The following is a 17,517-nucleotide window of genomic DNA, read 5'->3' as shown; positions in this document are numbered from 1 at the left end:
TCCTCCTCCCTCCCTGTAGCTGGTGCTGGTCTGCGCCTGGTGTCACAGGGAGGGTTGTCCATGTTGTCAGCGATCCGACTGAGTGAATGGCTTATGTCCCTTTGCACTGCCAGGAGCTCAGCCAGTCTTGCCTCCATCCGTCCTTGGTGTTGTTGTTGACTGGCGTGTTGCTCGGCCTGCTGATTCTTAATGTCTGTGAGGGTCGCCACTACCTGACTGATGGCCCTGGTGTCACACCGGTATGCCTCCATGATGTTGCGTACGTGTGACATACCGGTCCCTTCAGCTGTCTGGTCAGGTTCTCGCCTCCGCCTGCCTCCACTCCCACCACCCCTGCCCACACGAGCCTGGCCTGCCGTTGTGGGCACATCGGGTCTACGGGACCCCTGAGGGATGGCAGTGTCGGTGTTGGCTGCCTCCTCCTGGGTGCCCGGCGAACCTTGTCCCTCCAGGTCAGACTGGCTCAGTTGTTCAGTGTGGGCAGGGCTCCTGGGTGTCTCCTGGGATGTGGCAGTAATGGGGGTCGTGGTTGGCACAGATGTACCTGAAGCAGGTGCTGCAGGGGCTTGGACACCAGAGGGGCCAGGTGGGTTGGGGTCATCCACGGAGTGTTGTGAGGTGTCGCTGCCTGTGGGATCAGGTTAATCCCGAGCCTGGGACTGTGGTACTTCCCCCCCATTGTTGGGGGAGATCCATGACGTTGCCCTGTGTGTGAGAGAGAGACAATGTTAATGCTGTTTAATGCGACATCCATGTTTCATACATATTCTAGTTGCCACAGTTCCTCCAGGTAGTTGTATGTGCCTAGCATTCACATCAATGTTCACTTGTGGATGGGTATGTTGCAGGGGACTGATTGAAATGTTCTCCAGGGTGTTTGACATGTCAAATTTGGGCTTGGATGCTTCTTTGGCTGTGGCTTGATCTTGTTGTGTCACATGTCCATTGTGAGAGTGGGTAACTCCATTGGCTGCCCCGGGGGTGTGTGCTTGTGTAAGGGGTGAGTGATCATCCCTCAGCCCGACGCTGTTCAACATCCACATGTGTGAGGCCCCCCTCACACAAGTGGCCCACCACCACAACCTCAAAAACATCTCCGACGCCGACGACACCCAGTTCATCCTCTCCCTCACCAAGGACCCTCACACCGCCAAAACAAACATCCACGAGGGTCTGAGGGCCATCGCCGACTGGATGAGGAGCGGCCATCTGAAACTGAACTCGGACAAGACGGAGGTCCTCATCCTCGGACCCACACCCTCAGCCTGGGATGACTCCTGGTGGCCGATCGCTCTGGGGACAGCACCGACACCTACCGACCACGCACGCAACCTAGGATTGATCCTCGCATCCTCCCTCTCCATGTCCAAGCAGGTCAATGCCGTTTCCTCCTCCTGCTACGACACCCTACGCACGCTCCACCGGATCTACAGGTGGATCCCGACCGAAACTAGTAGAACAGTGACACAGGCCCTCGTCAGCAGCAGACTGGACTATGGCAACGCACTCTAAGCAGGACTCCCATCCAAACACCAACGGCGGTTACAACGCTTCCAAAACGCCTCCGCACGACTGATCGTCAATGCCCCCTACCACAGCCACATCACCCCCCTCCTGAGTGACCTGCACTGGCTCCACATCAACAAGAGGATCACCTTCAAGCTCCACACCCACGCACACAAGGCACTCCACAACGCCGGAAAAGCCTACCTGAATATCAGACTCAGCTTCTACACCACCACCCGCCAGCTCCGCTCCGGCGGCCTCGCCCTCGCAGCTGTCCCCCGCATCCAACGTATGACCGCCTGCGGCAGATCCTTCTCCTACCTCGCCGCCAAGACCTGGAACACCCTGTCAACACCTACGACTGACCCAAGACCTACTTGCCTTCAGAAGACTCCTCAAGACCTGGCACTTCGAGCAGTAGTGGAACCCCCCTCAACGCCTTGAGACCCTCACAGGTAAGTAGCGCGCCTTACAAGTACCCTGATTGATTGTTGATTGATTGACGATGCCTGCTGGTGGGTGTAGTGTGATTTGGCAGTGGGTCTCCCAGGTGATGTATCTGTCCCCCCATGGAGCATGCTGCCATGTCAGTGAGTGTGAGTTCCTGTCCTAGATATCTGAGCTTTTTGTGTTTGTGTTAGAGTTTGCAGTGGTCACAGGAGGGCCTTATGCTGCCTACAGCAGGGCCAAGTGTCAGCTACCTTGTCAGTACTTTGCCAGTCCCTGTGCATTGAGCATGGTGCATGGGTATGTACCTGGGCCATATGGGCTGAGGGCAATGGTGTCTGTTTCTGAGTTGTACAATATGTTTAGTGATCCCCACCCTCCCAGCATCCCGGACATCCAGTCTTGGGTTTGTGGTTTGTGTAGGCTGGGACATGGCATGGCCTTGCTTTGTGAATGGGGCATACACATGTTAGTGGCATGAGCGTTGTTTTTGAGTGTGGTTGTGTCCGGTGAGGGCTTGGGGGTAGGTGAGTGCATTTGTTGTAGTTGGGGTGTGGATGCCATTACCCCCATGTTACGTAAGTTGTTTGTGTACTCACCAGGCTCGGCAACTCCTTCGACTCCGTGTACTCCCACCGGCGGAAGCAGGGCCATCGCCTTCTCCTCCCAGGGATGGTAATGTACCGGTCTGTGGGGCAGCCCACCTCCTGTGATGTTACTCTGGGCGTAGTCCTCGTTCATTTTGAGCTTGACTGCCCTCCGCAGATCGTACCACCTGGCTTGGCATTCATTCCTAGTACTTCTGATGGGCTCAACAGCATTCACCCGATCGACGATCCTCTGCCACAGGCGTGATTTTTCGGCTATGCTGGTCTGTCTGACCAATGTTCCAAAGAGCTGTGGCTCGACTCTGATGACTTCGTTGACAAGGATGTCCAGCTCCTCCCTTGTGAACTTTGGATTCTTGTCTTTGGGCATGGTGTGGGGTGTGAGTGTGGATGATTGTGGGTGTGTGGGTGTGAATGTGTAGGTGTGTGTGTGAATGTGTAGAGGGGGTATGTGTGAAGGAGGTTTTGCGAAGGTGTGTAAGTTATGGTGTATGGGTGCAGTTGTTTGTCTGTGGTGTCTGTCAGCAGTGGGTCTGTTGCAAAGGCTCATGGTTTGTGAGTGTGGGCCCTTTTTATTGGTCCATTTGTGGGTGTGGCTGGGTTTGAAATTTTGGTGGGTGTGTTATAAGAGGTGGTTGTGAGTTTGGGCCTCTGTTTGCCTGTTTGGATGTGCCAGGTCAGTCTTTTAGATGTTTTGTCTACTGTAGACATGTTTTGTGGTGTTGTGCGAGTCAAATTGACCCTCCTTGTGCTGTTTTACAGTGTCCTGGTTCTGTACGAGTCGTTTAGCATATGTAAGGTGCGTACATACGCGATGTTGCTGTACAGTGCTCACATATGCAATGTTGTTGTACAGTTTGTACATACGCGATGCTGGGGTATGGTGGTGGGGTACAGTGCGTCCAAGTACGGGGCTGGGGTACGGTGTTGGGGTACGGTGCATACAAGTACGGTGCTGGGGTACGGTGTTGGGGTACGGTGCGTACATGTACAGGGCTGGGGTATGGCGCTGGGGTACGGCGCGTCCAAGTACGGGCATGGGGTACGGCGCTAGGGTACGGTGCGTCCAAGTACGGGGCTGGGGTACAGTGGTGGGGTACGGTGCGTACATGTACGGGCATGGGGTATGGCGCTGGGGTATGGGGCTGGGGTAGGGCGCTGGGGTACGGTGTGTCCAAGTCCGGGCCTGGGGTACGGCGCTGTGGTACGGTGCGTCCAAGTACGGTGCTGGGGTACGGTGTTGGGGTACGGTGCGTACATGTACGGGGCTGGGGTACGGTGCTGGGGTACGGTGCGTACATGTATGGGGCTGGGGTAGAGAGCGGACATGGGGGGGTACGGTGCTGACATATAGGGGGGAGGGAAGGGCTGTACGACTCGTATCCCGGAGTTTACCCGGATTCGAGTGGTACGGCGTTCGCTCCGTACGGGGCCTTTTCCATGCGCTTGTGTTTTCGGAAGGGCAGTACGGATCGTACTTGCGCGCTCGGAATTCAGTTTTACGATTTGTATGTAAAACTGTCCGGGGACGTCTCGTAGACTTTTCCCGAAGCGATTCGTATGTATTTTTCACGTACGAATCGTACTTCACCGGTGGGACGGCACTTGTACGAATCGTACGTAAAAAAATACGGATACGAGTCGTACGGTAATTTTTTTTAACGGATCGGAATCGGCACCTAAATGTCATGAAATTAATATTTTAATTTACTATGCACTATTTATTATTTTCTGGCATAATTTTTTATTTGTTCTTGTGGGTGGTGGATTTTATAGGGGATTAGGGTCAGAGGTGTTTTAAAAATATATATTTAATATTTTTATTTTTTAAACATTTGTAAGATTATTTTATTTCCTTAACTTTTAATGTTCTAATAATGTTTTATATTAAATATCTAATGGTAAAAATGATTGTATATTTGTAATATATTTGTTGAAATACATTTTATATTTATGTTTTCTATACATTTAGTTTTAAAAAAAATTTAGAAGTGAAAATACTAAATTGGACTCTTCTAAAAGTAAACACTTTCCTTACAGTTGCTTATTTTGGAGTCAGAATAGTAAATCCGACCCCTCAAAAGTCCAACACTTTCCCTACTGCTGCCCAGGTTGGAGTGGAAATAGTAAATCAGACCCCTCCAAAGTCCAAAACATTCCATGCTATTGCTTATTTTGGAGAAGGAATATTAAATCTGACCCCATCAAAGTTCACAACTTTCCCTACTGTTGCTTAATTTTGAAAGAGAATAGTGAATTGTGTATTTGTATATTGTACATGTTTTTATAACTGTCAGTGTACAGTATTTTCAAATTTTCTTAATTATTTCCGCATTATATTTATTATTGTTTACATTTATTTTAAATGATCTATTTATAGTTTATGATTTAAAAATATAGAATGTATTTATATACTTTTATATTAAATGTAAATATTTGTATATTTTTTTTAACTTAATGTATTGCTTAAAGTTAATATCTGTTTAAATATTTTAAATTCAAAATGTTTACCAATTTAATGGCAATATTTTGGTCCATTATATTTTTGTAGTCAATACTGTTGCACTTTACATAGAAATTATGTAAAGTTAATATTTGTCACTTTTTTGGTTGTATTTAGTACTGGAATATTTTTCTCGCTGATATTTTGTCACGGATGGCCTTTGGGAAATTGCAGGTAGTACATCTGAAATTAAGTGCATAAAACACTGATTTTGCTTGTATGTCCTCCTTTTTGTGAGGGAAAACTTGGAAAATGGCGAATTCACTGCACTGTTTTACTCTGCAGTGTTGATATTTACTAGGTGCAGCAATTATATTATTGCAGCTGTTAAATTGTTTCAGATATACCATTCGCATAACTCTTTCATTTATTTGGTTATTAGAATACATCATTATCTTCTGTTCATTTTACTCTCCCTACAAATAAGAAACTTACATGTACTTACTTCTCATCCACCATGATGTAGTACGAGATTCCTTTTCAGCCCATGAAAACAGTTTTTTTAGGCAACTTTTAGCGGTCCCGGGTTGCACCCCCCTTGTTCCGTTATTTTGGGACCTGAATATACGTCGTTTGGACGATCATGCTCATTTACGTCCATTACTGTACTGGGTGCGCCTGTGGTCCACCGATGAGCTTGCAGACTACAGAGATGCATTAAAGGAAATAATTCAAATAAAGAATGCCACCCGGCTGGTTTGGTTAGCGTATATCGAAAACTGGTTTATAAAGCTGGGCTTACGCAATTTTTGGACAGATCCTGATTCTCTTACCAATTCTTCCAAAAAATTGCTGAAGGACACATATTGGGACTATATTTATAATTCTGCACTACATAACCCCAAACTTGGATCATTGACACTTAAATTTTTATATTTTAAATGTGGAAGCAAATTCGAATATTTTATGGATGAAATTGAGCCCCCTTTGGCTAAATCACTGTATTTAAAGTACCGCTATGGTATTTTACAACTTAATTCTAGAACATCGAAGTGGGCGACCAATAATAATAACAATAAATCTGATTTGTGCCAATTGTGCGATATGGATACTAAGGAGGATGAGACCCATGTCCTATTTATATGCCCTGCATATATGCAGGCAAGGATAAAATGGATTAAACCCATCTGCTTAAATCTGGGTCTTCGGCGTATCCAAGATGGGGAAATATTATTTAAGGGCGACACGTCACAGAGTATAGTATTTAGCCTGAGTCGTTTTTTATTTAATGTAGCGATAATTAGGAAAAGAAATGGTCAAAAAATGTAATGGTACTGTCATTTAACCCTGGTTCTTAAACTTCTTTTATTCTTATTTTAAATGGTTGATAAACCTATATTGTGCTTAAACTAATATCTAAAGCCTTTTTATATTGTATTTATGTATGGATTATTTGCACCCACTACAAATGCTGCATTTTGATATAATGATTGTTTTTAATATTGTATGGAACTCTTTTATGGTTATTTGTAACCGAAATAAAGAAAAAACACACACACATCCACCAAATCAATTCATGGCAGCACCAGTAATACAGAATGCATACTCAAGAGTTCCCCCCCTGACTAGGTGTGAAATGAATATTAAAAAAAAACATTGATAGTAATGGAGTACTGTTTACAGAGGGGGAAGTTGAACCTAACTCAGTTCAAAGCAAAACTAATAAGAATGGGTGTGTGAAAATAGGGAAATCCTTTGCAAGGTTTTAAAATAAACATTAGGGGGCATATTAGCAAGGGCTTCATCGCCGCTTTAGCGGCACCTTTTGCCGCTAAAGCGGCAATTTTTTTATCGCCCTAACTGTAAGCTGTCGCTAACAGCAGTTAGCGACAGCTTTCAGGCGAAAGTGACCGGTTTGGGGCCCGCTTTGCATGACATGCAAAGTGGGCGTACCCAAACTGTTAGCGACTAAAAGCAGTCTCTAACACAGCTATCGCCTATTACCAACGCAGGCGAAGCGATGAAAAAAATCGCGCTAAGCGCGATTAGCGCTGGTATTTAACACCTGCTGGAAACCTGACTCACCTGTATTCCTGAATGGGAGGTGGATCTTCAGGCTAAGTCCACCATGGCGTTAATGCGTGAATATCACTGGATTTCCAGCGATATTCAGGCATTTCGCTGCTATCGCTGGATATTTTAGCAGAGTGGAGATAAACGTTGCTAATATCATGTTTTCTCCGCTAAAATATCCAGCGATAGGCAGCGATAAAAATAAACGTGCTAAACGCGTTTTGCGATAAATATCGCATGTTCTTGCTAATATGCCCCTAGATTATTTAATTCGAAAACATAGCACTATAACCATCTACACACGACTAAACAAATGTACAGAAATAGGAGAAGTCTAATAAGAAAATGTTATATCATAGTTTTATTAATAACACAGGGCAAAATACTCTATATGCTTTTTGCACCAAACAGAACTGCTTCATGGTGAAAACCATCATCGTGGAAGCTTAAGGGGTGATAGCAGCTGAATAGGTCAATGATTGTATGGGAAGGCACTCATAACTGTTTGATCAGTCAGATGCCACAGAAGCAAATCAAGAGTCTCTGATGGGTGTCCCTTGCTCATCATTTATAATAAATTCAATAAATAATAGAAGTTCCATCCTTCCTTTTTTATGTTTCTCTGGCCTATTACCCAGAGCCACTGGAATTATGTGGCAGGTGGAGGACCAAATTATGCAGCAGGGTGGACTAAATTATGCAGCAAGGAAAGGAAAATTATGCAGCATAATGCGCCACATTTTGTGATAGCATTATTAGATTATTTTGGTATTTTTACACAAATGAACACTATCTTGACAAAGGTTTTACTTCATTGGTACCAATTTTACACCTAAAACTGCAATAAGCAACATATATGTGATTAGTCAACCTTTGAAAAGGCCCTTCAACTGTGCAGCAACACGTGCCGCTCTCTTTTAATTAAATTTTAATTTGATTGCGATAGAAACTTTTTTTTAAAGTCTCCCGATTATGCAGCAGATGATGGAGTATGTGGCATATGCGCTAAATGTACAATTATGTGAAAAAAGAAGCAGCAGCCTCAACATTGCATCATTCCAGTGGTCCTGCCTATTATGCAGTGGGTTAAGACAGATTACTCTATAGTGAAGCCACTACTGGGGACACCAACAGTGCTGACAAACAATGCCTTGAAACTTAGGCTTAGCCGTCCACCACCATTTTGTACAATCTCTCGACTGTGCAAGAATGGCAAGCAAACCATTCCAATTTAGGAGCGGAATGTAGACAGATATGTCTGATGTACTTTGAGAAAACTCCCCCCACAGCAGGGACACTAGTGATGTGGATTCTGGAAATGTACCCCTACTGTGAAGGTATTTCCACTATGCCACCCAGGAGTTTACACTAAACTATAAACATGATAGTTTTGTTTCATTTGACATCAGTATAGATGCATGGCAAGACTATAGGAAGCCTTCATCTGGCACAGATGATGGTCAGAAACCTACTGGAAGGTTTAGTTCTGATGATTGGCAACACGAGTGGTCAATGACTTGTACTGAGAAACTGATCACAGGATCCCGGTATCAATAGCATCCCCAGGCCTCTCTTTAAATTAAATAGCAATATTAGTGCAATTCAATTAGTTCTGACAAATAAAGCCTGTGTTGTAAAGCACAACGATTCCTATTTTCTGGACTTGTAGTACATTAGTCCCAGTGCACAAAAAGAGAACAGGAGTCTCACCTGTAACAATTAGTTAATATCTTTACTTGAATAGGAAAGTAAACCATTTGCCAGGGCTTTACTTGATGATCTTGATGTGTGCAGTGAAGAGAAGGCTTTCATACCTTTAATCCAACCTGAATTCAATAACGTTGCACTGTACTGGTGCTCCGCAATCTTCAGAACAGCCTTCGACATGGTGAATAGATCCGTGCACTGGACTAATCTAGTAAACACGGGAATGGCACAACATTGTTAAATCTGATTACATCTCACTGTGAGGTCTGGGTTAGAGGGCAGACTAATATCAAAGGTACAGTATCACCAGAAATACACACGCTGCACAGCTTAAATAAGGGAGCATTCTTGAATCAACCTTGTTCAAGTTATATGTTGTTGATGGCGGTGTCCTTCATTATCGTGGTGGAAATATCGACCTATAGCTATATTAAGACTATCATTTTGACCCCATTATTATCATCTTGGTTGAGTTCATAATATTAATTCTGCACTTGATAACATTTTGAACGTGATATTATAATCTCAATTTACCTATTGATCAAATATTTTTGGGGTTGACTTTTTGACATACAACTATTTCAATTTTGACAGCACAGGGCCTGATTATGAGTTTGGCGGATGGGTTACTCCATCGAAAGGGAGAACAACCTTCACAACACAGTCGTTACACCGCGGTATGTTTACACCGCAGGCATTACAACGCAATTAACGACTTACGCTAGATGGCGCTCTAAGCTAAGGAATAGTATGATTTACTATTCCAACACCTTCCCTACTGTATGTAGACTGGAGTTGGCATAGTAAATCATACTATTCCTAATTCCAGCGCCCTCCAGCACAAGTCGTTGTAACGCGATGTAAAATACCGCGTTATGAATGTATGCGTAGTAACATCATACATTCCAGCAAAAGGTGACGGCTATCCCATCCGCCGTATTACGAGTTCCATTATATCAAATGGGAAATAATGGAACTCATAATATGGATGACGGGATATCTGTCAATTTTGTGATTTAATAACCCATCCGCCAAACTCCTCTAAATTGTTTCCCTAAATTCTAGTCTGGCCTTTCACTGGATTGCTGCCCTGGCGCCCGAATCAGTCTTCTATTGACATGCAGGATACGGATCGGAAACTGCTGGCCCCGCTACCCAGAACTTATGTACGCGTACACCCTGTTTGTGTTTCGGCAATCGCCAGCCCTCCTCCCTCCTTTGATATTCTGGCTACTTCCTCCTCTAGTTCCACTCTGTGGAATCAGTTCTCTTGGTTTTGGACTTGGATTTAGATGTACCCCGCCATTTTGGGATTATCTTCTTACGGTGCTCATGATCTGGATCCGCTATCTTAGCGACCTTTCTCCATTCCTCCTCCCTGCTCGTCTCCATCTGATGCGACCTTCCAACATTTATCTTTTTTGCTGGCCTGCTCCATGTTTTTGTCCGACTGACCTTTACCTCTACCCCCCTCCCCCAGTCTCTTACACTCCTCTCACCTACTACTGTCTCCAATTCCTGTTATTGTTGCTGAAATTTCAGGTCCCAACACCGGTTTGTTTATCTCTCACTTTCATTGTCCTGATCTGCTTTCCTTTCCCCTTCTGACTTTTCTCCCTCACCTTCTTTGCCCCTTAGAATGTTTTGTCTCTGTTCGCCATGCGTTAATAATGTCATACTACTGTGTAACGTTGTTTCATTATGTGTCTTTATTTTGCCAGTCTCTAGTAACTCGTGTTTTTACTTTGTAACACTGTGTAACATATTTTTATTTTTTTTGTAACTTGCAATCCCATTGATCCTCTTGTAAAACGCTCTGATAACTCTGGGTCTAACCAGCGCTATATAAAACTCTTCAAATAAACAAATCAAATAAATAAACACTGATGACCTAATACCGCTAGGCCAGACAACATCATTAAAAGTCATGTACAATGCCAAAGGTTAATCATGAATACTACCAAAACAAAGATCCTTTGGCAGAAAAAGATTTAATTATGCATGGTTTGTAGATTGTACCAAGCTAAAGGAGTTATTTTCACATATCTAGGAGTAGCAGTGCCATTGCCCTTAGACTGGAAATAAAATGAAAATGATGTAACCATGAGATCTTTGTCATGCTGCACACGGTTGAGACATTTTTCTTAGAGCCACCACAGAGATACTTGCACCCTTTGGTATATGTGTTTGATTCAAAAACGGTATCCATTATACATTCATGTTGCACTATTTTTCCTCATAATGCGGACAATCACTTGATGAAATAGAATGAAAAATGCTTCTGGAATTACAAACAATTTGGGAAACATCCAATATCTATATCTATCTATCTATCCATCCATCGATCAATCCATCCGTCCGTCTGTCTGTCTGTCTGTCTGTCTGTCTGTCTGTGTATTTGAAACTGTAAGTAGAGGATACAACAAAGATCAAAAGGCTGATGTACCAAGTCTCCCAAGGATTGGGTTGAGGTGCCATTTTCCAAATACTACTGAATTTGTGTTGATTAGAAGCCGAATAGATAGGTTCTGATGTTGCAGAATCCGGTGCAATCATGGTTAGTTTGATTTTTACCATGCATCAAGTACTTTACAAGTGATTTTTAAAGCTTATATAACCAGTAATTAATCAGCAAATAATCCAGCATGATGCACTTTAAATCTGCTATGTTCAAACTATACAATACGTATTGGAAAATTGTTAGCACTTTACAGAGACTCTACTGAGTCAGCATCTCAAGACAGCACAATGCACTTTAAACCTGCCATACCTATTTATATTGTGCAATAATGATTTATTTGATTGTGCAGTTTGTATTAAGCACTTCACAAGCGATTTTACAGCCTATAAAATCAATACCCAAATAGGGAATAAGCGAGCACACGGCACTTTGAATCTGCTATGTTTAAATTATATAACGCAGAGTAAAGTACATTGCTAACACTCTATAGGGTTCATATCAAATCTGCACTTTAAGACAGCATAATGCCCTTTAGACTTGCCATATAGTTCCTAACGAACTAGACCTACATTTCAACATTATTAGAAACAGAGGGGGATATTCTCAAGGACCGGCGATACCTATCGCAAATGCCAGTTAGCGGCAGTTTTTTTTATTACTGCATAGCCATGAAAACTATTGTTATGTTAGCGGTGTATTAAAAAGCCGTCGCTACATGGCGCTAGTAACAGGGAACAGAGGTGAAAACTGCCGCTAACATCAGCGCGAAGGCGATGGGAAAACCGGTGTTAGCAGGCAATAACCACCAATTGGCCCATTAGCTGCAAAAAAACTCATGTTAGTCAGGCCAACACGAGTTTTTTTTGCCTCTAATGCAAAAAATAGCCTACCAGTCAACCTCCAATAGAAAATAGGCATGAAAACCACTAAAATGCAGAATGGAGCAGCCAGGGCCAAGTGCAGCACACATCAAAAATCTCTGCAAGCCAGCCAACATCCAGGATTACCAGGATGGGAGCCTTGATTAACCCTGGGCGTAGTGGGCGTAGTGGGGCTACGTGGAGCATCGCGTAGTGTGGCCAAATCTACGCACACTCGCGCACTCCATGGAGCCCCACTACGCACCGCCCGCCTCCCTCCCGCCCTCATTTTAAAATAACTGAAAGTATTTAAAAGTAAGAAAATGCCTTACCTGAGGTGCGGCGTCCCGGGGCTCCCTCTTCCTGGTTCAGCGGCAACTTCGTCCTCACAAATGCGCATACGCGGGCAGCTGAACCAGGAAGAGGGAGCCCCGGGATGCCACACCTCAGGTTAGGCATTTTCTTACTTTTAAATACTTTCAGTTATTTTAAAATGAGGGCGGGCGGGAGGTGGGTGGCGGGCAGCTCTGCTCCGCCGTGGTGTGTGCATAGCGCTGCCTTCTATGCCTACTTCGTGGACCATGAAGCAGGCAGCACTGCGCACACTCCGCGGGCGGAGCAGAGCACTACGCCCACCCTTAGCCTTGATGCCTCGCTGGCACTGCGCCTGGAGCCTGGATGCCTCACTGGACCTGCGCCTGGAGCCCGGATGCCTCGCTGGACCTGCGCCTGGATGCCTCGCTGGACCTGCACCTAGAACCTGGATACTTCGCTGGACCTGTGCCTGGAGCCTGGATGCCTCGCTGGACCTGCGTCTGGAGCCTGGATGCCTTGCTGGACCTGCGTCTGGAGCCTGGATGCCTCGCTGAACCTGCGTCTGGAGCCTGGATGCCTCGCTGGACCTGCGTCTGGAGCCTGGATGCCTTGCTGGACCTGCATCTGGAGTCTGGATGCCTTGCTGGACCTGCATCTGGAGCCTGGAGTTGGATGTGGAGGAGCTGTGAAGTCGATGAGCCGTGGTGGTAGATATTGAAACTCAACGATCGCCCGTACCTGGTGGTGAAGTCTGGCAGGTCGAATGGAGAAACGTTGCTGACCTGTGTGAGAAGGCCGCCTTGCAACTCTTGAAGGTGTTAATAGAAGAGGCACTCCTGTGCACCAACGTTGTGAGGTCCGCATCGCATACTATGATCCACCACTACACCGGGGTGCACAAAGGGTATTACCAACACTGTGTGCCGTCTCCCTGCATCACAGACCCCATGATGTTGGACTGGCTGTATGCTGTTGAGGGTGAGGCCCCTGTGCTACACCTAACTTGTGTGGAATAAACGCTGCAACTTCACACCTAAGGGGGCCCTGCTGCATCAACTGAATCGGGAGGTCCACCAGCGGACTAGGCGGTGACTGCTGTACCCAGACTAGTCAAATTACACCTGGCTGAGGCTCCTGCGGGCTGAGTCACAGATATGGAGAGAGTGCAGTGGATTGCACCAGGGTGTCAATGTCAAGGTAAGGAAACGATGGGACGCGTGGCGGAGGAGGACCAGGTGGTGAGTCGCTCAGGCCTATCACACATAGATGACACACCCCGAGTGGCGGCACATCCGCAATGCCGGAAGAGCGTTGCCCCACTGCCTCAAGCAATGCAGAAGAGGAACAATCATCACATGAAGATAACTCAATCAATCAATCAATCAATCAGGGGAATTGTAAGCATGCTACACACCTGTGAGGTTCTCAAGGCGGCGGGGGGGGGGTCCGCAGATCTGTTAGCCAAAGAGCCATGTCTTGAGGGTCTTCCTGAAGGTGTTCTAATGTCTGCCGGTAGCTTGTTCCAGGTCTTGGCTGCAATGTGGGAGAAGGATCTTCTGCCTGCTCTGGCTCTATGGATGCGTGGCATTTTGACTAGTGCGAGGATGGAAGATCGGAGGTTTCTTTTGGGTACTTAGAAATTGATTCTATCGTTGAGGTATTTGGGTCCGTTATTGTGTAGGTATTTTTCGGCGTGAGTGAGGACTTAGAAGGTGACTCTGTTCACCACGGGGAGCCAGTAGAGTGTTTGTAGGTGTTGGCTGATGTGTTCGTGCCGAGGGATGCCGAGGATTAGGCTGGCAGTGGTGTTCTGTAATTTCTGGAGTTTGCGGAGTAGGGATTTGTTAATGCTGGAGTAGTGTGCTTTCCCATAATCCAGTCTGCTGGTGATGAGTGCGTGGGTGACTGTCTTCCTTGACTCTGGGGGGATCCATTTGAAGGTCTTGTGGAGGATGCGGAGGGTGTTGAAGCAACTGGAGGTGACGGCGTTGACCTGTCGGTTCATGGTGAGGGATGAGTTGAGTGGGAAGCCAAGGTGTTTGGCATGGTCCGAGGGGGTAGGTGGGCTTCTGAGGGCGGTCGGTCACCAGGTGTTGTCCCATGATGAAGGGCTCCAAGGACGAGGGCTTCTGTCTTCTTGGAGTTGAGCTCCAGGCAGCTGTCTGTCATCCAGACTGCGACGTCATGCATACCCTTTTGGAAGTTGAGTCTGGCGGTGGTGGGGTCTTTGGTGAGGGAGAGGATGAGCTGGATGTCATCAGCATAGGATACGATGCTGAGGCCGTGTTGTCGGACAATTGCGGGGAGGGGGGCCATGTAGATGTTGAAGAGGGTCGGCTCAGAAATGACCCCCGTGGGACTACTCAGGTGATTTACGTGGGATCGGAGAGGAAGGGTGGCAGTCTGATCCTTTGGCTTCTTCCGGTGAGGACTGATCGGATCCAGTATAGGGCTGTTCCTTGTTGCCGGCGTTGTGTAATATAGCAACTAGTGTGCAGAAAGGTACGTCAGGATTCCTGACGTATCTGTCCTAACTTGCGTCATGGAGCGCTGTTCAGTGAATACAGCGCATTCATGCTGTCGCAAGAAGGGCATAGTGAGAAGTGTTGCAACGCTGTCTTGTTGCAGCGCTGCAACACTTTTCATGACTGGGGCCCAGGAATGCGCACTATATTATTGATGGTGCGCATTCTGCACTGTAGTTTTGTCGAAGGGCAGCGCTGCAACATTGCTTGCAGCACTGTCCAGCACCAAAACATGCTGAGATGTGGCACCAAGCGTTATCCCCATTTTTAAGACCAGCTATTTTCTGGTCTTAAGTAACTGCAGTGACAGCTAGTTTTTTTAGTCTTCAGAAGTTCAAGGATCCCCTTGAGAATATGGAGTAGTGGTGTTTGCGGCTGTTTTTGCAGGGGAATGCCTCTCCTGCATATAATTATCGCTAACAGAAGTAGCGATCTTTATAACGGACGTTTTCGCCTAAAAACTGTCGCTTATGGCTATTAGCGACAGCTTGGTAATAGGGCGATTACATTATCGCTGCATTAGTGGCAGAAAAGTGCTGCTAACACTGTGATAACTGCTTGTGAATATGCCCCAGAGACTTTCTAGGTGTTTTTACAGTAAATGACATCAAGCCAGTGTCAAATCATAAAGAGGAGACTTAAGAACTTGAGCCTGGTCATCTGTAGGCATATGCATATTTTTATTGTGGATCATTTAATAAATAGGTACTTCATATGAATCCGATAAGACAAGCATGAAACAATGTCTTATATAAAAAGATGTCTTATAAGAATTCATGATTATGTTGTAGAGCACCGTATTAGAATTTTATAGGAGCACTCAGCACTCTAAGTCTATGGATGTGGCTTGTAAAACCACATGCAGAGAAAATGAAAGGTTATTATCTTGTTGTCTCAGAAAATATTATGTTAAAAAGAACAACTGTCTGGAATCGCTTGGAGAATTACATTTATGTAAGGGGAACCTAACATCAATTTGGTACTTTACCATTACTCCCCTGTTTATTGGCCTCAAGCATTCCGATTGAATTAGGTGTGGAAAAAGGAAGTTTGGTGTTACTGTATTGTTCTTAGAGGAACATACACAAAAAAGAGTATAAAGTGAAAAATGGAACATCAGAAATGGTTGTGTAACTACAAATACATTTTCGTGTAGAACGCAATAAATCGTGTGGTTTGGCAATTGAGTAGTATGTTAGAAATTAGTCATGTCTCTTTAATTGTCTATAAAGTTTTGCTTAAGAGGTGTAGGTTGGAGTGCTAGCTCCTTTAAATGGGTACTCTGCACACACATCTCTATGACCCTGTGGAAGGCTACAAACTAAATGCGTGGGCCACCTCACGCTGCTGTTGCATATACAGCGTATACAGCGAAGTGACATCTAAGGTGATTAATATATAGTCTTGTTGCCACGCTACATCATTAATCTTCCTCAAAAAGTCACTGGTATCCTGTAGGTAAGATGGTAGCTGTTTGACATGTTCTTGTAAAATGTAGTCAACGTATCGTGACGTGTTCTCAATGATACTATTGCGTGCTGATATTATGGGCCTTCCTGGTGGATTTTCAGAGTCTTTATGGATTTTAGGAATGAAATAAATGACTGGAATGACAAGTGGTCATTTAAAAAAAATTTAAATTCATCCCCGCTCAATAATCCAGCACCTTTCCACGCCACTAGCTTTACATAGAAATCACTCCATGCCTGTTTGATAGCTCTCATATCGCTTCGTCTATAACAGTTATGGTCATTAAGGTGGCTAAGCGCTTCCTCTAGGTATAATTCACGTGGTCAAAGGACCACGTTGCCACATTTATCAGACTGGCATCCAATTATGTTGTTGTTGGTTTGCAACTTCTCTATTAGTTGACCATAGCAGTTGTTCTGATAAGTGGATTTACGGCGAATGTGCAATGTCAACACGTGCAGTTTTTTCAATTGGTTAGTCATAAGTTCGTTGAAACCGTCAAGGTTGTCGTGCAGCATAGTCGGATTAAAAGTTGATTTTGGCTTAAGGTGTGTCTGTTCAGGCACATTCAAATTCGGCAAACTGTCACTTTCATTGCTCTCAATGCCCGTACTCTCCTCATTAAGTTTGTGTAGATTGTGTAGTAGTTCCACATCGTTGACCGTTAGTATGGACGGGCTTGTTGCAGGGATTCTGCTTATGCACAGAACTATGCGCAGGAAACCAGGACCTCAGTGAATTGTGGTGTACCAAAAACTCACCTCAGAACCCAGAACCCCCTTATCTGACCAGCATCAGTGTCCCATTCGTTTTCCGAGTTTTATCTCGGCGGTCCCAATGTATTGACAAAAAATAGAATGAAAAAATGCCGGGATCACACCAAAAATAGTTTGAAAGGAGGTCACGAGGCCGAAGCCCACAATTTTGAAAAAATGTGCCAGGCCACTTGTTGACGAGGCATTGAAGATAGTCTGAATTAGAGCCCAAAATGAAGTGGGAGATCAGTATTCAAAAGCGCCTGCACCTCTGTGCACGTATTTGCTACGTGAAGGACAAATGTTTCCCGGGATTAAGTCAACGCTACTTCTTTTTGAGAAAATAG

This window comes from Triturus cristatus, chromosome 7, assembly GCF_964204655.1.
Source record: "Triturus cristatus chromosome 7, aTriCri1.1, whole genome shotgun sequence".
In the NCBI taxonomy this organism is placed as follows: Eukaryota; Metazoa; Chordata; class Amphibia; order Caudata; family Salamandridae; genus Triturus; species Triturus cristatus.
Note: the sequence above shows the minus strand (reverse complement) of the source record.